The following is a 23,451-nucleotide window of genomic DNA, read 5'->3' as shown; positions in this document are numbered from 1 at the left end:
CTAAAATCAGGAACAAGGCAAGGCTGTCCCCTCTCCCCATACTTATTCAATATAGTACTTGAAGTTCTAGCCAGAGCAATACGACACCATAAGGAGATTAAGGGGATACAAATTGGAAAGGAAGAAGTCAAGCTTTCCCTATTTGCAGATGACATGATAGTATACTTGAGTGACCCCAAAGATTCAACCAAGGAACTGATACAACTTATAAACACCTTCATCAACATAGCAGGATACAAGATCAACTCAAAAAAATCAGTAGCCTTCCTATACACAATAGACAAAGAAGCGGAGAAGGAAATCAGAGATACATCACCCTTTACTATAGCCACAAATGACATAAAATACCTTGGGGTAACACTAACCAAGCAAGTGAAGGACCTATATGACAAGAACTTTAAGTCCCTGAAAAAAGAAATTGAAGAAGATCTCAGAAAATGGAAAGATCTCCCATGCTCATGGATAGGCAGGACTAACATAGTAAAAATGGCAATCTTACCAAAAGCAATCTACAGATTCAATGCAATCCTCATCAAAATACCAACACAATTCTTCACAGACCTGGAAAGAATAATACTCAACTTCATATGGAAAAACAAAAAAACCCAGGATAGCTAAAAGAATCCTGTACAATAAAACAACTTCTGGAGGCATCACAAACCCTGATCTCAAGCTCAACTATAGAGCTACAGTAGTAAAAACAGCTTGATACTGGCATAAAAACCAACATATGGACCAATGGAGTCGAATTGAAGACCCTGACATTAATCCGCACACCTATGAACATATAATTTTTGACAAAGAAGCCAAAGCTGTACAATGGAAAAAAGAAAGCATCTTCAACAAATGGTGCTGGCATAACTGGATATCAACGTGTAGAATGCTGCAAATAGATCCATATCTGTCACCATGCACAAAACTTAAGTCCAAGTGGATCAAAGACCTCAACATAAATCCAGTTACTCTGAACCTGCTAGAAGGGAAAGTAGGAAGTAGTCTTGAATGCATTGGCATAGGAGATAACTTTCTAAATATAATACCAGTAGCACAGACACTGAGAGAAACAATCAATCAATGGGACCTCTTGAAACTGAGAAGCTTTTGTAGAACAAAGGATACAGTCAATAAGGCAAAGCGACAGCCTACAGAATGAGAAAAGGCCTTCACCAACCCCACATCTGACAGAGGGCTGATATCCAGAATATATAAGGAACTCAAGAAATTAGACATCAAAATGCCCAACAGTCTAATTAAGAAATGGGCTATAGAACTAAACAGAGAATTCTCAACAGAGGAAGTTCAAATGGCTGAAAGACATTTAAGGAATTGCTCAACATCGTTAATCATCAGGGAAATGCAAATCAAAATGACTCTGAGATATCACCTTATGCCTGTCAGAATGGCTAAGATAAAAAACACTGAAGACACCTTATGTTGGAGAGGATGTGGAGCAAGGGGAACTCTCCTCCACTGCTGGTGGGAATGCAAGCTTGTACAACCACTTTGGAAATCAGTATGGTTCTTTCTTAGAAAATTGGGAATCAATCTCCCTCTAGACCCAGCTATACCACTCTTGGGCATATACCCAAGGAATGCTCAATCATGCCACAAGGCCACTTGCTCAGCTATGTTCATATCAGCATTTTTTGTAATCACCGCAACCTAGAAACAACCTAGATGGCCTTCAACTGAAGAATGGATAAATAAAATGTGGTACATATATACAGTGGAGTACTACTCAGCAGAGAAAAACAATGACATCATGAGGTTTGCAGGCAAATGGATGGATCTAGAAAAAATCATCCTGAGTGAGGTAACCCAGACTCAGAAAGACAAACATGGTTGTACTCCCTCATAGGAGGATACTAGATGTAAAACAAAGATGACTAGACTACTACTCACAACTCCAGGGAGGCTATCTAGAAAACAGGACCCTAAGAAAGCCACAGGGATGACCCAATGACAGAGAAATGGATAAGATCTACATGAACAACCTGGACATGAGTGGGGGTAATGAAGGGCAAGGTTCAAGGGAAAGAGAGCTTAGGGGAGTGTGAGATCCCAGCTGGATCGAGAACAGAGAGGGAGAACAAGGAATAAGAGACCATGATAAATGAAGACCACATGAGAATAGGAACAAGCAAAGTGCTAGAGAGGTCCATAGAAATCCACAAAGATACCTCCACAATAGACTACTGGCAATGGTCGAGAGAAAGCCCGAACTGACCTACTCTGGTGATAGGATGGCCAAACACCCTAACTGTCATGCTAGAAATCTCATACAATGACTGAGGGAAGCAGATGCAAAGATTCATGGTCAGGCCCTAGGTGGAGCTCCAGGAGTCCAATTGGCGAGAAAGAGGAGGGATTGTATAAGGGAGAATTGTTGAGACCAAGATTGGAAAAAGCACAGGGACAAATAGCCAAACGAATGGAAACACATGAACTATGAACCAATAGCTGGATCAGGCCCTCTGCATTAGTGAGACAGTTGATTAGCTTGAACTGTTTGGGAGGCATCCAGGCAGTGGGACCGGGACCTGGCCTCAGTGCATGAGCTGGCTGTTTGGAACCTGGGGCTTATGCAGGGACACTTGGCTCAGCCTGGGAGGAGGGGACTGGACCTGCCTGGACTGAATCTACCAGGTTGAGCTGAATCCCCAGGGAAGTCTTTGCCCTAGAGGAGATGGGAATGGCGGGTGTGTTGGGGGGAAGGCGGGGGGGGGGGGGGAGTGACAGGGAATCCATGGCTGATATGTAAAATTAAATTAAATTATATAAAATAAATAAATAAACACAGCCTGTGTATGTGTGTGTGTTAAGAAAAATCCTGAATTTTGCAGTTTAAATTTCCTTCTTGATCCCTATTTTTAAAACATTTGTCTTTGAGTGCTATAGTTTAGGCAATAATATTTCACTAAACGGGTATTTATACTTTATCTTGAAATGCAATTATGAGAGAGAAAAGAACTTTCAGCACAAAAACCTGCAAATAATTGCTATACATATAATGGCAGGTGGTGTGAATTTTACATAAAACACATTTCAAGAGTCTATAAAATAAACCTGAGTCTGTGTAATGATCTATTCTAGTCACGCTAGTGTTTTACAGATTCATTCATATATGAGAAACAGATACATTAACAGAACACTAAGGACATATTGAAAGAACGTGTAAGAGATTTCTATTAAATAATGGGGAGTAAGATTTATTGGCACAAACTGTTTAAATAATTCATAAGATGAATATTTCACTTAGTTTTTATTTTGTACAAATATTCATTTATTAAATAAAATTTTAGAAAAATGAGCTCATAGCATATATATTTTGATATGAGGATTTTTGAGAAATTGAAGTCCATTTTTACACCTAAAAAAGAAATACATGTGAACTCAAAGCTTTTCCCCTATGAGATGGAATTTCCCCGTGTACCTAAATATTATAGAAGATTATGTGTAGAATATTATGTATGTAGCAAGAAATTATGTAGCATAGTTTAGTGTCTTCAAACTCTCCATTATCTTGCTTCAATTTATTGAATGCTGTGATTCTAGGTGGGTGCCATCACATCACCTCAAAGCAGAGTTTTAAATAGCAAATGATGTGTTGTTCATTTTTAAACAAATGTGATAAACAAATTTTAGTTATTCTTTAAGAATTTCATACATGCATACAAATTATTTGGTCATAGTCATGTCATTCATTCTTCTCTCTGGTCCCTTCCAGATCCTCTCCATGCCACTACTTCACGGCATTAAAAAAGACCAAACCACTGAGTCAAATTAGTGCTGTTCAAACAAACATGATTATGGGGACATCTATCAGAGCATGGCCAATCTACCAAGGACCAAACCTCTGAAGAAAACTGATTCTGTTTCCCTTATAGCAATTAACTGTCAGTAGCCCCTCAGCTAGGGGTAGGATATAATGTTCCCCCCTCCGTCCATGCTGGAGTGCTGACTGGCTTGGTCCTGCACTTTAATATATACAATTAATAAACAGGAAAATGGTCAGTAGCTAATAATTGTTTAATAAATCCTTTATTATTTATTTTTAAACCAGACTAACAGGTTGATGACTTACTGATTTATGTGTATATCATACACATAGAGAAGAAATCTGATTCCACTCAGTGGGACTAAAGTGTAATCATAAGGAGCCTTGGCTTAGATTGGGCAGGGAGTGAGGCCTTACAAATAAATTTCCCTCTTAATGATACAAAGGCAACATGGTGGAGTAGTACCTTCCTAAAACAGATGAGAGTCAACACCATTTTCACCCATGATTCTACATGTTCAGAAAGAACAACATTCAAAGAAGAGGAAACATTTGGTGGATTTATTTTCTGGCCGCAATATAACAGAAATATCAGATAGAGATTTTCTTTACTGGGTGAAAGTTGGCACTATGATCTTTTAGCTGTCATTTTTTCTCATTCATGGGAACAAAGTCATCCAGATGTCTTCCTTCTCAGCTGTGGGGCCTGCATAGTGAGAGGGGGTCACTGAGTGTACTTCTTGAAATCCTTATCTTGTCACAGTCCTCTCTCTGTCTTGTTTCTTCCTAAACACCATGAGGTGAGCAGTTTTGGTATGCCATGGCCTTTGCTGTTTAGCTTTACCGTAGGCCTATGTAATTGAGCAAGACAATGAAGGACTGAAACCAGGATCCACATCAATATTTCCCTTTTAGATTGTTTCCTGAATGTGTAAGTCACAATGATGAGAACTAACCAAGTTCCTAAAGCACATGTTGTACAAAGGATACTCAGCTTCTTCATCCTCTATGGTCCTTTCATCCACTCATCTGTCTTGTCCATCCACACAGAGACGATAAATGCATTGATGAAAACCATGTGTCAACTACATTCATGGTGATGATGGCTAGGGCATATCAGGAATAAGAATTAGGTGATATAATCAAATAAACTTTCACAATACCAAATAATTTCTGTCTGTTCCAAGGTTCTGTGCATTTCTTGCACAAATGTGAGGCTTAGAAAAATCTCCAGTCCAGAAAAAATGAAACCCAAGGGAAGAAACAAAAGACAGGAAGGAAAGGAAATGACTGATGAGGTTACCTGAAGCTAGCTCACACTAATTCCATTGCAGAAGTATGTATGTGTTATTTCACTTCCAACTAGTATTTCATTAGAATTGCAGAATTCCGCACAACTCAACTCCACAATTTCCACTTGATCATCTGTGGAAGAATATTGCAAAAAGATATAATTTTGAGAGCCAGGATACAACCTCATATCCAAGTACATTTGGACTGAGAATGCTTTCACTGAAAGAATTTTCTTCCATAGCAGTTAGTGTTCCATGTTGGCCTTCCCACCACATGCTTTTAAACTACATCTGGAGAAAGTCCCTTTAACCAAGAGCCTTTATGACAGGAGAAACATGTGCTTAGTGTTGAGCTTGAGCCTCTACACGTTGAGGCACATAGCATCATCTCCCCTCAAGCAGATGTGTGTAACGCACTTCCTCAATACATGCTGGCATCCAGACTCCAAGGTGAGCAGTTGGGCAGGTAGAGATCAAGATAATATTAGCCCTCAAGAACCAGATTCTATGGAATGACAGGAAGGACACACCATGAACTAGACGGCCATGTACCCACAAGAACTCGAGTTTTGACAAAGGTGCCCAAAAGACACATTGGAGACAAGACAGAATCTTCAACAAATGATGCCGAGAAAACCAGATACCTCCATGTAGAAGAATGAACTAGATTATTTTCTCTCACCTTGCGCAGACATCAACTCCAAACTGAGTAAAGACCTCAACATGAAACTGAACCTGCTAGAGGAAAAAGTAGGAAGTACACTCCAAGGACCAGGCACATGGGAGGGCTTCCCGAACAGGACTCCCTGTTGCCCTAGGGATTGAGGGCAATAATGTCAATAATCCACTAATGGGACTGTAAGTTCAACAAGATGAAAAGATGGGGAATTATGGTGACAGGGGGGAGAAGATAGGGAAAAGTTCTTCCCCCACAATCTGACCTGATTATACCCCGAGAAAGGCAGTGAGTTCAGACTCCAACAATACAGACTAATGGCCACAGACACAATGTGTTTCCCAAAAGACATCTTGTCAAAGATAATGAGCAGATTGTGTTCACTTAGCACTAGATGATAAATTCCAAGAGACACCTCAATCAAGGGTGTTAAGGACAGTAATTAGGTTGTGCTTACTTAGGGCGACGGTGACATATATACAGGACTTCCTTGTGCACGTCCCCCTTTTTTCTGGATCTTAATGGTGCCCCCCATAAATAAAACTTCCAACTTTGTTCATTGAGAAAAATTCTTAACTTTGTTATGAATTATATTGGGCAATGTTACAAAGAAGGGAGGCAGTTTCTTAGCATGATTAGAGATGTAACTGTTCATTGCTGCTGTATTCACAATACCTAGAAATTAGAACCAGCCACCTGTCCATAAATTGATGGATGACTGACAATGTGCTTTAAATGCACAATGGATTTCATTCATTTGCAAAGAAAAGGGAAATTTACAGGAAAATGGGGATTAAACTAAAATGTTGTAATGATGAGAGTGACTCAGCTCCAGAAAAACATACTGGACATGTTCCCTCTCTTATGTCAATCCTAGCTTTGGATTTTTAGATTTAGAATCTCTGCTGTTTGTAGAGGGCAGAGAAACTAGGAAGGGAACACTCTCCTAGAGGAGAGATGGTAATAGAAGAACACATGTGACATGAATGTAGAAGGGGAAATTCTGGGCTTGGAAATGTTTAAACAGGGACTGGAGCAGAGGGATAGGGGAGAGGGTTAACCAGATCAAACAATACATGAATAAATTCTTATGGAAACCCACTACTTAAGCAAATTAAAAATATAATTAAAATGAAGCCAGGCAGTGTTGGCGCTTACCTTTAATCCCAGCACTCGGGAGGCAGAGCCAGGTGGATCTCTGTGAGTTCAAGGCCAGCCTGGTTAACAGAGTGAGATCCAGGAAAGGTGCAAAGCTACACAGAGAAACCCTGTCTCAAAAAAACCATATATATATATATATATATATATATATATATATATATATATATACACACACACACACACACACACACACACACACACACACACACGTTTAAACCGATTATATATATAATTAAAATGGAAACTCATTACCTTTTAAGCTAATTAAAAATACAATTTTAAAAAGGAATTTAAACAAAAGTACAATGCATGAGTGGATAATGCTTCCCAGAGTAGATGGGTTGTCAAAAGAGAAAATCTCAATGCTAGGTGCGGGGTAACTTCCTCTGAGTTATTGGTTAAGAAGATCCAAGAGGTTCCCAAAACAACACAGGCCATTGCTACCAGTCCTGGTTCCCTATCAGAAGTGGATAGGAAGCTCTTATTACTGAAGATACAATATGTTTTAGTTGTAGGACCTAAAGAAATCAAACTGGAACTGACCTGAAAACTTGCTTCATGGTGACTAATGTTCATAGTGCCAGAAATGTTCTGCAGGCTTCTGGGGGATAATATTCATCAATTGTTTTACCTACTAGTGAACCCTATATGCTACAATACTGACATGTCAGGCAGATGTGCTTAATGGTGCAAGAGAGCAATAAAGGTTATGTGAGTAACCAACTGCTTTTGATTAGTTCTAACGACTGCTTCACTGCAGGTAACTTCATGCCTGGTACTATGAAACTAGACAAAGTCCTATGTCTCAAAGGGTCATAGGCCTAAACGGAGAACCTACTACTAAGTTTTTTTTCTTTTTTTTGCTAAACGGAGTTGTAAAACTACTCTGTCAATATTTATGTATACAGTCAAAGATTAGCATTGACCTTGACCTTGACCAGAGAAGCTTCCCTCTACAGTGGTTGGTGGTTAATGCAGAGACTTGTAGCTGATCAAAGTGCTAAGAGTAAGTGACTATTGAGAGCTCAGCCCTGAATGGGATGTTTCCATCACCATTCCCACAGTATTCAGGGAGCACTGTGGAAGAGGAGGTAAAGGATTGTCAGAGTTGGAGGATGGGGAGGAGGACTGTGAAACGCTGTCTCCTGGAGATGGCATGGTCAGTAATGACTCAAGAACTCTCAGCATCTGTGTGTACTGGCCTAAGACCTGCACAGTATCAAGCAACTCCATATTCCATCAAGAACTGGGGAAGGGATTATGAGGTCCCATGCCTCCCTGAGGAACTATTGGCTGTTAACATGCTACAAGGGAGGGAGTTGTTTTTCTCAAGTGATGTAGCTAATGTTGTCTGTGCTCCAGCAAATAACCCAATACTCATGCTCATGCAAGTGAACCAAATTAAATTCAGTGGTTTATAAAAGAAAAGAGACATAAAAAGAGGTGAGGACCTGTTGTGGAGAAGTGCTCTAGAAGGAGTGGAAAGGCAACAAAAGTAATGGGATATGGTAAAAATAAAATAAATCAAAGATCAAAAATAAAACATGTGTGGAACCAGTGAGATGACTCAGCAGGTACCTGCTGTCAAGCCTGATGACCTGGGTTCAATCCCTGGGAACCACTTGGAAAAGCAACAATTGGTTGGCAATGACACTAGTAGTCATAACAACAGAGCCTTGTGTATGTTCTGTGGTCCAGGATCTGCATTCATTACACCATGTCTCATGTGTCACAGATTTTTCTCTCCTAGGAATCTATCAAATTCATACCAAATATCATCCAAACAACATATATGTAACAGAGGCAATAATAATGCAGGTTGTTTTTCCAAAATAGAAATCACTTCCTATTCCAATTAGGTCTTATTTTTTTAGTTATCTCAAACACAGACCCCCCACACATAACTAACCAAGCAGATTTACCTAGATACATACTCTCAGTTTCCGATCCATACCTTATAGAAATACCCAGACGGAATTTTTATGCATACTTCTTCATAGGTTTGTCCTATGTGTCAGCACAGGACACAAAATACAAATATTGTGCTAATTTTTATAATTCTACTTTTCTTCTTATGTGCTCCTCTACCAAAATGCCTGCAGCTCTTTCATCATGCTTCATAAAAGTAACCAAACCTCCAGACACCCAAGTCCTGGACTTGATTTATTCTACCTCTCAGGATTTCTGATACACACCAGGTGACTGTGTCCCTGGGAGCACCTCTATCCTACTAAGGCCTTAAAGTCTCATCATTTAGGGTCCACGTGTTAAACACTTCTGTGCACATACATGCAGTGCCATGCCTGGCCAGTATAAGTCCTTATCTGGCCTCCTACAGAGATTTTTCCTTTGGTGCCTCAGCTCTTTGCTTCTGTCTTCAGTACAACCCTTTGATCATGAACAGTTCCTAACCCTTTTAGAGCCATCCTGCAGCACACACACACACACACACACACACACACACACACACACACACACACACGAGAGGGGGGATGAAGGGAGGGAGGTAACACACATATACAGACACACACAAAGAGATAGAAGGGGAGGGAGGAAGGTAGGGAGAGAGAGAAGGAGAGAGATAGAGATATCATGCATGATCTGGTAGTTAATGTTAGTGATTAAGATTAGAATAAAAGAAAATGTTATTGACATAGCCAAGTGAACTCAGGGGTACTTGGTGAACTAAAGCCATGAAAATGGACGTAGTTTCTGAATTTATTGTTAGTCAATAAATTCTCACACTGAGGGAAGAAACAGATCTATCCACCTGTTTTTAGCATATCTCATCTGTATTTAAAAGATGGATCCAAGGAACTACCAAGATGGCTCCGTGGGTAAGGTGCTTACTATTCAAGCCTCAGAATCCACATGGCAGACTTTTAGAACTGACCCCTGTGAGCTGTCTCCTAACACAACTGTGAAGTGGGACATGCAAGCTCTCCTCTACGCAACAGAACAAATAAATAATGGAAATAAGTAAGTAAAATAATAGAATTGCCAAATTAAACTCTTTTGTTAAATATGCATGTGTATATATGTATGTATGTATTTTGTATTTCCATACATACATATGTAGGGCATTCTTTTTTTTTTCTTTTTTTTGGTCTTTTGAGACAGGATTTCTCTGTGTAACAGCTCTGACTGTCCTGGAACTTGCTTTGTTGACCATTCTAGCCTCAAATTCACAGAGATCTGCCTGCTTCTGCCTCCTGAGGCTGTCATTAAAGGTGTGTGGCACCACCACCTGGCTGTAGTGTATTCTTATTACTGTCACCCTTACCCTCTCTTGTCCCCCCCCCCCCCCCCGGGGGCCCTTATTACTCCTACCCTTCTTTCTACAAATCTCTTTTCCACATTCAGGTCTTTTTGCTTTGTTTTGTGACCCACTGAATTTAGCCAGGGCCATGTGTTTTCATTGGTTTGGAACTATCCACTGGAACACGCTGGTCTCACCACTGGGCTCAGAACTTGAAGACAATGGCTGTCCTTCCCTCGGAGTCCATTAGCAGCCCACATCTTGGAAGGGTGGGAGCACATGGGCCACTTCCTGCTCTGTGATGGGTTGCTGCCAGAGGCAGCCTTGTGCAGGCCTGTCACAGCTATCTACTGGGCTATGAGATCATGACTCCACTAGCTGTATTATGTGTCTAGGGTGAGCACTGGATCATCATAGTCTTAACTCTCATACTTTTTAGTTTTCTTGCCGACTATCAAGTTCCGACATGGCTTCTCAATGCACTCATCATTTTGATTAACTTCCCCTTCTCATACCCCCCCCTTCCTCACTTCTCTACTCTCACACCTGGTTAGCATTTCCCTCCGGCCAGTATTCTCTGATCTCCGTCTTCATGTCACCCACATTCTGCGGTTCCACCTCCCTTGAGGCATCTTTCACTCTAACGATCCTCAACCAGTTTCCTGGATCGTTTTAAAAATATTTATTTTATTTTTAATTATGCATATGTGTGTATGTGAGTGCAGGTGCCTGTGGAGGTTAGAAGAGGGTGTTGAATTCCCTGGAGCTTGTGGTTGTGGTTGTGAGCTGCTTGATGTGGGTACTGGGGAACAAATTCAGGTCCTCTTAAAAGCAGTATGTGCTCTTAACTGCCGGCCCATTTCCTGCCTTCTACAAGTTTTCCAAGTTAAACTCACAAACATAAAGGATGGACGCTGGGATCTGCATGTGAAAGACTATGCAGGTTTGTCTTTCAGGCTTGAGTTGCTTTGCTCAGGATAATTTTTCCAGTTCCATCTATTTACCTGCAAGTTTCATAGTTTTGTTTTTCCTTACAGTGGAATAAAATTTCATTGTGTTTACTTACTATATTTTCCATTAACCATTCTTCCATTGATGAATGGCTGTTTTTTGATTGCTCTTGTTGTTTGTGTGTTTGTTATTAAATAGATCTAGGGTTGGTGAGATGGCTCAGTGGTTAAAGGGACTTGCCCAATGAGCCTTGTGTCATGGGTTCAATACTTGGAACTCATATAAAGGTGAAAGTGGAAGGAGGGGAGAGAACTGACTCCATAAAGTTGCTCTCTGACTTCTACATGCTGTAGCATGTGTGCATGCACACACACATACACACACACACACACACACACACACACACACACACACAAACACATTGTGCACATACACAGATACCTAATAAAAATAAATGTATTCTTCATAAGGTATAGAAAAAGCATAGTTTTGTTGGTGGTGGAAATGTTTTCGCACAGTGACCTTGTTGAATAGTTCAATGAGGCTGGTGGTGAGTGGCAGATGGAAGAACGGGATCTCAATGTGGACAGATTGCCTGAAAGATCATGGAGCGAAGAGAAAGAGCCTCAGGTGTTGTTCCAATGCAACGCCTCAGTTTGTTGGATTCTGCCCAGTGCCCAAGGATATCTACTGATGACCCGGGGGGAAAGAACAACTTCTTCTCCATCAGGGTTTGAAGTACTGGTCAGATAAGAACAGCCTATCTCATTGTCTCAGCTAAGCAAAGAACACAGCTTTGTGCGACAAGGAAAAAAACAAAGAACAAAACCAAAACAAAACTAAGTTTCTATCTTCATGGATGATGTGGGGAACAGAAATCATCTAGATAATATGTACCTATCCAAGAAAGAACATGCACGCGTCTTTGGGGATCATTCACGTGCACTTTCTTCTGTCGTGAGACTACCCAGTGCTCAGACTGTCAGGAACCCCAGAATTGTCCATCGTCTCCACTTCCATATAGTTCCTCTTGTGCTGAGGACAGGGGAAGACAGTAATGACAGTGAAGTGGCTAGGGAGGGAGGTCTGGATTCCAAAGGTGAAAAAAACCCACTAATTTATTTATTGTTCCTGTGATAACATAAGGATTAAATGAAATTATCTGAATTTTCCAATAGAATGTACCAATAAACCTGGATGTCTCCTGAGAACAATTTCTAAAGGTGGCCTTAGTTAAGGAGAAATGAGGGGCTCCTCCCCTGTTTCCCATGGTAAGTTCAGTGGTCTTAGTTAAGGAGAAACAAGGGGCTCCTCCACTGTTTCCCATGGTAAGTTCAGTGGCCTTAGTTAAGGAGAAAGGAGGGGCTCCTCCCCTGTTTCCCAAGGTAATTCAATAGGAAGGGGAGGCCACACCCAGACACCTCTGCACAGCCTGCCAGCAGTTGTCTTGTGAATTTCTATTTGTTTCCTTTCCATAATTTCAGTGTCTTCATTAACATTCTTTATTAGAATTGCTCTGAATTCCTTTAGTCTTTAACTTTAGGTTGTGATCAAAGAAGAAATTTATCAGACAATTAACCTTATGTTTTACCTTAAGAAATGACAAAAATTCCGGGAATCCAATTGATGAGAGAGAGGAGAGATACTGCAGGCAAGGGGCATCGAGATCATGATGGGAGGACGTACAGAGATGACTGGCCACACTAGTGGAAACCCATGAACTGTGGACTGGTGGCAGTGGAACCCCCATGGGACTGGACTAGGCCCTCTGGACACGGAAGACGGTTGTTTGGCTCAAACTGTTTGGGGAGCACCCAGGCAGAGGTATCAGGATCTAGGCTTCTTGGAATCCGGTGCCTGTGGTGTGACACCTTGCACAGCCTTGGTGCAGTGGGAAGGGGCTTGGACCTGCCTAGGCTCAGTGAGCTGTGCTCTGCTGACTCTCCATGGGAGGCCTCAATTTGGGGGATGTGGGGATGCGGGGTGGCTTGGGAAAGAGGGCTGGGGGTGGGAGGAGGGAGGAGGGGGCTATGGATAGTATGAAGAGTGAGTAGAAAATTTCTTAATAAAGAAAAATAAAATAAAAAAAACATAAAAAAAGAAATGACAAAAACAAAAACAACTGGAACCCAGGCCAACAAAAAGAAGATAAAGATAGAGATTTGAACTGAAATAAATGAAACATTAAATAGGAAAACAATAGGGGGTGGACGTGATGGCTTACCAATTAAATGCACACACTGTTCTTTTTTTTTTTTTTTTTTTTTTTTTTTTGGTTTTTCGAGACAGGGTTTCTCTGTGTAGCTTTGCGCCTTTCCTGGAACTCACTTGGTAGCCCAGGCTGGCCTCGAACTCACAGAGATCCGCCTGGCTCTGCCTCCTGAGTGCTGGGATTAAAGGCGTGCGCCACCACCACCCAGCGCACACACTGTTCTTACAGAACCCAGGTTGGGTAGCTCACATCCTTCTGTAACTACAGCTTCAGGGGATCCAGTGTACTCCTCTGGCCTTCAAAGGCACAACATTTTCATACACCCCCATATATGTGCACATAATTAAAAACAAATGAACAAACTTAAGAAGTCAATGAAAGCAAACATTGGTTCTTTGAGTAAATCAATGTTGAAAGATTTTCAGCACAGCTCATGAAAATACAGAAAGAGGGAGAGAAATGTAAAATTACTAACCTTGAGAATGAAAAATGGCATATTATTTCTGACTTTGCAGAAGCAGAAAGGACTATAAAGAAATATGATTAACAATCATATACAAACAAATTAGATAACTAGGTGAAATAAACATGTTCCTTGAAATATGAAATTGCCAAATTTACTCAAAATTATGCTTAAATTTGAATAGATCTTCAACAAGTAAATATTCCCAACTAACAATCAAAAGAGTTTCTACAAAGAAAATTCAGCCTTAGACAGTTCCATTGGTGGATTCCACCAGATGCTTAATGAAAAAATGAGCATCAACCCTTCAAAAACTCAAAAGTACAGACAAGTGGGGAAGTCTTCCCAATTCATTCTATAGGGAGAGTGTGGTCCCATTCTTTTTTTTTTTTTGTGGTCCCATTCTTAAACCAAGAAAAAATTATAGGAAAACAAAACTAAATTTTAGTAACATTAGTTAATATAGCTATAGTAAGTACCATCAAAATATCTATAAACTTGATTATTAATTTTAATACATTGTTATTAAAAATTTATTAAATCCCTTGTGATAAAAAGGGATTTATCACCAAGTTAATTCTGGATATAAAATTCATCATGCAATCTTTCTTATTAATAGAATAATTACATAAATAGAATACACTACATGAGTAGGATAAACACAGCAGCAACAGCAGAAATAGATGAATGTCCTGTAAAGGGTCTTCAGGTTTGTGGCCCAGGACAATGGAGCACACGTTCTTCCCTCCGCTCACTTGCATTCCTGGAGCTTTTCTCCCTTAATGAACTGTCTCAAATTCTGTTTCTTGAAGAAGAAGAAGAAGAAGAAGAAGAAGAAGAAGAAGAAGAAGAAGAAGAAGAAGAGGAGGAGGAGGAGGAGGAGGAGGAGGAGGAGGAGGAGGAGGAGGAGGAGGAGAAGGAGAGGAGGAAGAGATGGAAGAAGAAGGAGAGGAGGAGGAAGAAGGAAAAGATGAAGAAGGAGGAAGTGAGAAGAAGTGGGGTGTAGCACAGAAATAAGTAAGGACAGGTACATTGCAAAGGGTATGGAGTTCAACTTCACACCAGCCTCACCTCCCTCACACAGAGACAACATAGCAGAGATGGAAGGAGGGAGGGGAGGGGAGAGGATAAAGGAGAGAGAGTAGAGGGGAGATTAGGAAGGGATGAGTATGAATCTCCTTCTGGGGACAGGAAGGTTGACTGAGAACATGCCCCAACAGAGCCCTGCATTAAACCAGCCCCTATGACTCACACCCCAGGTCTGAGTATTCCATCTCCAGAACCAGGACAAAACTCTCAACACTGGGCCCAGGCCAGTGTCCATGGACCCCAGGTGAAGGCTGGTCCCTAGGCTTTGGGACTGATCCAGCACCAGGGGGTCCTTTGGCCTCAGGCCAGCCCCTGTGGACCTATACTCCATATTAATACCTACGGCCAGTGGAGCAGATTTGTGCAGCAGAAGCATGCTGGGCCCATAATACCTATGGCCCATGTAATCATTGATCTATTTGTCACTGGAGATGTTTAACGTGCAAGGTATAGTATTTCATATGAAGAGAATCAAATTCTTTTAGTGTCTAGCTTCTTTAACTCCGTGTAATATAATATTTTCATCCTAGAGGAAGGAAAAACATAAATTTACTGTATGCATAATTCTACAAAAAAATGTTCATAGAAACTTCATCTGTATCAGCTTCAGTTCTCTGGGAAGAACACTGGTTTTCTCAAATGGTGAATGGGTAAATGGGTAAATGAGCAGTGGTTTAATGGAAGATTATCCAACAACAAAAGAGAATGAGTGATTGATAAATTCAACCAGAGTATCATACAGAATTAAAAGTTTGATTCGAAATGACTATGTATTGTCTGATTCTACCCATGGAATAGTCTCAGAATGACAAATTTTATGAGTGGCAAACACCAGTGCTCCGGAGCTGAGTGGAAAGACTGAGTGTAACACCACAGAGTTTCTTGGCTATGATGGACAGCATGTGTCTTGCTTTGGGAGGACTTTACACATATAACACATATGATAAAATTCCACAATGATACATGCTAAAGGAGTATATGTCCAACTGACAAAACACAAGTAGGTTTACATTTAACACTATGGTATATCTGTTTCCCGGTTTAGAAAATTCATCATGATGACTGAAGGAGGCGCTGTTGAGAAAGCTACATGAAAGGAACACAGAAACTCTTTATCAACTTTTTGCAATTATTTTCTTCTTCTTTTTTCTTTTTCTTTTTTTGAGACAAGCTTTCTTTGTGTAGCCTTGGCTGTCCTGGAACTAACTCTGTAGACCAGGCTGGCCTTGAACTCACAGAGATCCTCCTGCCTCTGGCTTCTGAGAGCTGGGATTAAAGGCATGTGCCACCACCACCTGGCAACTTTTGCAATTCTTAAGAAATTTAAAAATCGCCGGGTGGTGGTGGCGCACGCCTTTAATCCCAGCACTCAGGAGGCAGAGCCAGGCGGATCTCTGTGAGTTCGAGGCCAGCCTGGACTACCAAGTGAGTCCCAGGAAAGGCGCAAAGCTACACAGAGAAAGCCTGTCTCGAAAAACAAAACAAAACAAAATTTAAAAATCAACTTTAAAAAATTGATGCATTTTTATTGAATTCTTGGCCAACAGTTATGATCTGTTTCTCCATTTATCTTGACTCTTCTTATCCCTGTTACCCCCAGAGAACTTGTCCAGCTTAGATTTTTTCGTAGATCCTCGGGACATTGTTCCAGGAACAGCCTGGGATGCAGCACATGCTGTTAGGACCCGAACTTCCATTTTTGGGGGCCTCAAACTGAAGATATTTTGATGATAAAATCCAGATGGGCAGCAGGTGAGAGACAAAATGCTTAATCAGGCAAGAATAGGGACCAGGTGCATTCAAACAAGCAGCACTAGATAGCAGTCTCCACAGCATTCAGAGGTAGGTGGAGACGGGGAAAGAAGCTGTGAGAACATTCGGGAGATACAGTCAAACCAAAGAAAAGCAAAACATCTCTGTCCCTCCAAAGACTGAAACATGCATCCAAAAGAGACAGCCTTTTCTTCTAGGCTACAAAACGGCCTGAGCACGTACTATGTTCAGATGCACTACCTAAAAAGTAAAACTAGTTTGCTCAGTGCTGGGTTCAAACTCAAGGTCTGTATATGCCAGTGGAGTTCCCCATCACCGTGCTATGCTCCCAGCCCTAGACAGTGGGTTTCTTGTAACATATATCTCTCTCTCTCTGCATCCCATAGAATGATCTAATGTACCTCCAGTTACTCTTCCAGTTTGGCTTATTTCTGTTACACTTGAATTGGCTGCCACCAAGTACTCAGGTCTCTATAGTTCTAAAATTATTGTAATAGACAAGATATTAACATTGGAAGCCTATGGAAACATCTATTTCATTTTTTGTTGTGAATTTAGTTTTGACCATCCATCTGTTTGCTATTCTGTTTCCTATCCCACCTCTTGTCACTCAGTGCCACGTCTCTGGCTTTATAATGTGTGGTTTGGTTTAGAAGTAGTTTGGATCTCTGAGAGTGAGTGAGAGAAATAGTCTTCTGAGGGAGAAGCATGTCAACTGATTATCCAGTACCAAATGGTCAGCTCTGAAAACATATATACAAGTACCATTTTACAGACCAATAGGTTTTACTTTATATATTTAGAAGTGTGTGTGTGTGTGTGTGTGTGTGTGTGTGTGTGTGTGTGTGTCCCACTTACTTTCAACATTTCTTAGGTGTCTATAGTTCTTTGTGTAGGACTGAGGCCTCATGGGCTTTCCCCCATCCACATTAGCATGTATACTACTGTTGTTCTTGTTCAGTTCATATTGAGATAGCCATATTGGTGAGAATTTATGAGTGGAGCTTCAGACATTCCCAGAAGACACAATATCACAGAAAACTCTCCACTGTCTGCCTTCTACAGTCTTCCTATTGCCTCTTCCACAATGATCCCTGAGCCTCCCATGCAGGAGTTATGTTGTAGATCAATGCATCAATTGGAGCTGGCCCCCACAACTCTGCATTTTAAGTAGTTGTGGCTTTCTGTAATGGTCTCTGTCTGTTGCAAAGGGAAGTTTCCTTGATAAGGGTTGAGGCTTGCACTTATCTGTGGGTAGAAGGACAAATATTTAGAATGTAATTAGGGTTATGCTGATTTAGTAAAGTGGTGGGTATAGGTTCTCTTCCTTGATCCAGGACTTCAGTAGTTCTGGGAAGCTGGCTAGGCTTCCAGGACCAGTCATGGTTTCCTCTCTTGAAGCCTCTATGTAGCTGTTTGGTACCATGACAGATAGTTCTCAGAGAAGAGGCTTTTAGATCAGCTCCAGTTCAAGGGCCTCTGGGCCTGTGTCTGAAGTGCATGGTGTCTCCAGCAATAGGGACTTACCTTCCACTTCCAGGGGCAACCAAGGAGTATAGCAATGGCTTGTAGTGTTTGGGGGAGTTTCGTGGACAATCTTGGTCAACAATTTTAAAGAGGGTTTATGATGTGTGTTGTTACATGGACGTTGGCTTTTGAAAGAAGCATTGTCAGTCCAGATGGGAAAATTTCATTTAAACTATATATGCCTATTTATACATGCCTTTATGTGTAATATAGGTATTTTCAGGTAGATAATAATATGATTCCTTATGACTTTTTCAGACTTCCTTACTGTTATTTACCCCTCTCCCTTCTTTTTGAATTTTCTCTCTCCCTCTCCCTAATTAGAATCCCCACTTTCTATTTCCCAATCAGATCACTTGTGTTCCCCTTTCTATTGCTCCTCAAGTCCCCGTACCCCCCCCCCCCCATCAATGGTCCTCGTTGACTTTCCTGGTTTCTGTGGTTCCTTCAGGGTGTGTACTCACATCTGAAGATTTGGAGCTAGCAGCCTCAGATGAGGAGCACAGGCAGCATTTGTCTTTCTGTGTATGAGTTCCCTAACCTGATAGTATCTTTTGGAGCTCCTTCTATTTTACCTGCACATTCCATGTTTTCAAAATTTTTCTTTACAGCTGAATAGCATTCTATGGTGTATACGCAACACGTTTTCATTACCTATTCGGGTCAGTTGATGGGTTTAGGTTGTTTCCATTTAGCTATTGTGAATGGAACAGCAATGAAAACAGCTGAGCAAGTATCTGTGCAGTAGGATGCTGAGTGCTTTGGGCATATGCCAGGGAGTGGAATAGTTGGGTCTCCTGGTAGATTTATATTTAGCTTTTAGAGAATTCTCTCCACTGATTTACAGAGTGACTGCACCACTGTGAAATCCCACCAACAGTGAATGAGGGTTGCCCTTCCCCCAAATCCATGCCAGCACATGTTGGTTCTTTTGTTGACCTTTGCCACTCTGACAGGTAAGATGAAATATCAAAATTATTTTAATTGCTAAGAATAACTGAACGTTTTCTGAGCTATTCCTTAGCCAGTTGCTGTGGGATGTTCTGTATGTCAAATATGTTGCTCTGATTGGTTAGTAAATAAAACACTGATTGGCCAGTAGCCAGGCAGGAAGGATAGGCAGGACAAGCAGAGAAGAGAATTCTGGGAAGTGGAAGGCTGAGTCAGAGAGACACTGCCAGCCGCCATCATAACAAGCAGCATGTGAAGATGCCGGTAAGCCAAGAGCCACGTGGCAAGGTACAGGTTTATAGAAATGGATTAGTTTAAGATATAAGAACAGTTAGCAAGAAGCCTGGCACGGCCATATAGTTTGTAAACAATATAAGTCTCTGTGTTTACTTGGTTGGGTCTGAGCGGCAGTGGGACTGGCGGGTGAGAGAGATTCGTCCTGATTGTGGGCAAGGCAGGAAAATTCTAGCTACAGCCAGTTTTTCCTTCTTTTGAGAACTCTCTGCTCAGGTTCCAGGCCCATTTTTGGAATAGGTTGTTTGTTCCTTTGGTGGTTTGTGTGTGTGTGTGTGTGTGTGTGTGTGTGTGTGTGTGTGTGTGTGTGTGTGGTGTGAGTGTGTATGTGTGTGTTTTTCATATATTCTGGATATTTGTCAGATGTATAGCTGTTAAAAATTCTTTTCCAATCTTTGGCCTCCTCTTCACCTACTTGAGTTTTTCCTTAGTTGTATGGAAGCTTTTTAATTTTATGAATTCCTTTGTCTATTGTTGGACAAATTGAGTCCTATTCAGAAAGTCCTTTTCCACAGCTCAATCATGTAGGATGCTGCCTATGTTTTCTTCTAGCAGTTTTGGTGTTTCAACTTTCACATTAAGTCTTTGATCCATTTGGAGTTGAAGTTTTCTCAAGGTGATTGATACAGGTCTAATTTCATTCCTCTGCATGGGGACATTCAGTTTTCCTGGTACCATTTGTTGAAAATGTTTTTTTTCCAGCTTTTGGCATATTTGTTAAATATTAAATAACAGAATTTATATGAACTCATATTTTGGTATTTAATTTTGTTCTGTTGGTCTACATGTCTGCTTTTGTACCAGTACCATACTGGTTTTATTAGTATGGCTCTGTAAAATATGGTATGAGATCTGGAATGGTAATTTCTCCAGCATTGTTCTTTTTGTTCAGGATTGTTTTGACCATCCAGGGTCTTTTTTTTTGGTTCCATAGGAACTTTAGGATAGTTCTTTTTTCTAGGTCTGTGAAGAACAAGATGAGATTTTGATTGAGATAGCATTGAATCTGTAAACAACTTCTGGTAAGTGTTCATTTTCACATTATCATTTCTACACATCCATGAGTATGGGATATATTTTCATTGTCTTTTTCTAGATCTTTCTTCAGAGGTTTAAAGTATTCATCGTAGAGGCCTTCACTGCTGCCCTGGTTGGGTTTATCCTAGATATTTTATGTTTGTTGAGACTGTTCTGAATGAGAGTGTGCCCACGATCTCTTTCTCCGTATGTGTGTTGTTGGTGTATAGAAAAGCTGTTGATGTGTGAAAGTCCCTGAATTTGTTTATCGTTTCTGGAAGTTTTCTGGGAGAATATTTGGGATTTCGAATGTATAAGATGTCGTCTGCAAACAGAGACAGTTTCATTTCTTTCCTAGTGGCAGCCTCTCAGTTTTCTTCTCCGGCCTTGTTGCTCCACCTGGTGTTTTAAACACAGCATTGAAAAGCAGTGGGGACAGTGGATATCCTTGTCTTGTTCCTGACTTCAGTGTGATTGCTTCAAGCTTTTCCCCATTTAGGATAATGTCGGTCGTGGGTGGCTTTTATTATATTCAGATATGTTCCTCTAGCCTGAAATTCTCTAGAACTTTTGTCATGAAGATGTGTTGGATTTTGTCAAGGGATTTTTATGCATAGTCATGTGATTTTTTTTTTCCTTTAAGTTCACTTATGTGGTCTATTACATTTATTCATTTGCATATGTTGAACCATCCCTGAATTTCAGAGATAAAGTCAACTTGGTCCTAGTGAATAATCTTTTTGACGTATGTCTAGATTCTGTTTGAAAGTATTTTACTGAGGAATTTTTAAACCTGTCTTTATCAGCGATATGACCTGTTGTTCTCCTTTTGTTGTTGTATTACATGATTTTTGAAGAAGAGTGATATTTGCTTTCTAGAAGGAATTTGGAAGTACTCCTTCTGTTTCTATATTTTTTTATTGGCTCCAGTTCTTTGAAAGTCTGGTAGAATTCTGCTGTGAATCCATCTGATCCTGGACTTTTTTTTTTTAAAGCCAGAGACCTATTATTACTATTTAAATCTCCTGATGGGTCTGTCTAAGTCCTTGATTTCCTCTTGATTTAATTTTGCTAGGTTAGCTGAACCTAGAAAATTATCCATTTCTTTTAGGTTGTCTAGCTTATTGTAGTACAGGTTTTCAAAACATTCCCCTATAATATTCTGAGTTTCCTTGGTGTCTGTTGTGATGATTCCTGGTACATTTCTGATTCAGTTCATTTGGTCCTTTCTTTTTTCTTCTGATCAGTTGGGCCAAGGGCCTGTCAATATTATTGCTTAGCTTCTCAAAGAAACAGAGGTTTAGGTTCACTGATTCTTTGTATTGTTGTCTTTGTTTCTATTTCATTAATTTCTGCTCTACTTTTTATTATTTCTTGCTGTCAACTGGGTTCAGGTTTGGTTTGTTCTTGTTCTTCCAAATGTTTATTAAGTCATTTGTTTATTTTCTTCTGATTTTTCTAGCATAGGCACTTTGAACTTTAAATTTCCCTTACAGGAACTGCTTTCAATGGGTCTCAGAAGTTTGCTGTGCTATGTTTTCATTTTCATTTACTTTCAGGAAATTTTTCATTTTTTTTTGATCCACTCATCATTCAATAATGAGCTGTTTAATTAGGCAGAGTTTGGGAATCCTGCAGAGGAGGAGAAAGGAGTGTAGATGCCAGAGGGATCAAGGACACCACAGGTAGGTTCACACAATCAACTAACCTGGGCTCATAGGGGCTTGCAGAGACTGAACTGATAACCTGGGAGCCTGCATGAGACTGACCTAGGCACTATGCATACATGTTACAATTATGTAGCTTGGTCCTTTTATGGAACTCCCAACAGCAGGAACAGAAACTGTCTCCAACTCTTTTACTGGCTTTGGGGACCCTACTTCTCATACTGGGTCACCTCACCCAGCATATGGGGAGGTGCTTAGTCTTACTGCAACTAGATATGCATGTTTTATTGATATTCATAAGAGACCTGCCCTTTCCTGGATGGAGACAGAAGAGGAGGGGATTGAGAGAGGGAGAGAGGCGGATGGAGGAGAGGGTTTGGGAGGGGAGGATGTGTGTGTGGGAGGCTGCAGCCTGGATGTAAAATAAATAGATGAATAAAAAAATGAGCTTTTTAGTCTTGAGTTTGTATATTTACTATAGATCTGTTATCAATTTAAGTTTTATTTCATGAGAGTTAAATAACATACACAGAGTCATTTAAATCTTTTGGAATTTGTAAAGATTTGTTTTGTGTTCCAGGAAGTGGTCTATTTTAGAGATGCTTCTGTGTAATGCTGAGAAGAATGTGTATCCATTGGTGCTTGTGTGGAATATTTCATAAACATCTGTTAAGTAATTTGTTGTGTGAGCTTCTCTGATAATTTTTTGTTCAGATGAACTGCCTATTGGAGAAACAGGATATTGGAATTACCTAGTATCAATGGTTGATGTTAATCTCTGTCTTTAAATCCAGAAATATATTTTTCATTTAATTGGGTGCACAAGAGTTTGATTTACATATGTTTAAGTTAGTAATGGCTTCTTGTTTAACTGTTCCTGTGAGGAGACAGAAGTGTCCATCATGATGTCTTCTGATTTATCTCTTCTGATTAGTTTTAGTTTGAAGTCTGTTCATCAGACATTAGGATATTGATACCATTTCCTTCAGCCTTGTGTTTGTGTTTTCTTGGGCATCGCTCAGGCATTTCTTGTCCTTAAGCCCCCTTTCCTTAATATCTTTCAGTGTTTTCTTTGCTTCTTCTTTAAACCACTTGAATTCTTTGATGAAGTTTATGATTTTTTTCTTTTACATTCTCTGCCCTAGGGTTCATCCGGGTAATTCTCATTGGTGAACATTTCTATAGGATTGTTAGGTTTAAGAGGAGAGATGGTGGCTTGATCATTCATGTTTCTTTTGTATTTTTGTGATAAGATTTGGGTAAGTGGACTTCCTTTGTTAGTTTTTTGTCTGGTGTGGACAAAACAGGCTGGAGAAGAAGAGAGAATGTGCAGGCCGGTTG

General features: G+C 40.4%; 1 long non-coding RNA gene across 1 annotated transcript; it reads right to left on the bottom strand.

Annotated features, from left to right (window-relative positions):
* Positions 1-4,325: 4,325 nt before the first annotated feature.
* LOC131914159 (uncharacterized) lies at positions 4,326-5,108 on the bottom strand. The gene is made up of 2 exons (XR_009380092.1): positions 4,735-5,108; positions 4,326-4,484 (listed from the first exon to the last, which is right to left on the bottom strand). It is a non-coding gene; the product is annotated as an uncharacterized LOC131914159 (long non-coding RNA).
* Positions 5,109-23,451: the final 18,343 nt, after the last annotated feature.

The sequence above is a fragment of the Peromyscus eremicus genome, chromosome 7 (genome assembly GCF_949786415.1).
Source record: "Peromyscus eremicus chromosome 7, PerEre_H2_v1, whole genome shotgun sequence".
Lineage (NCBI taxonomy): Eukaryota > Metazoa > Chordata > Mammalia > Rodentia > Cricetidae > Peromyscus > Peromyscus eremicus.
Note: the sequence above shows the minus strand (reverse complement) of the source record. Positions and strands in the feature narration are given on the sequence as shown.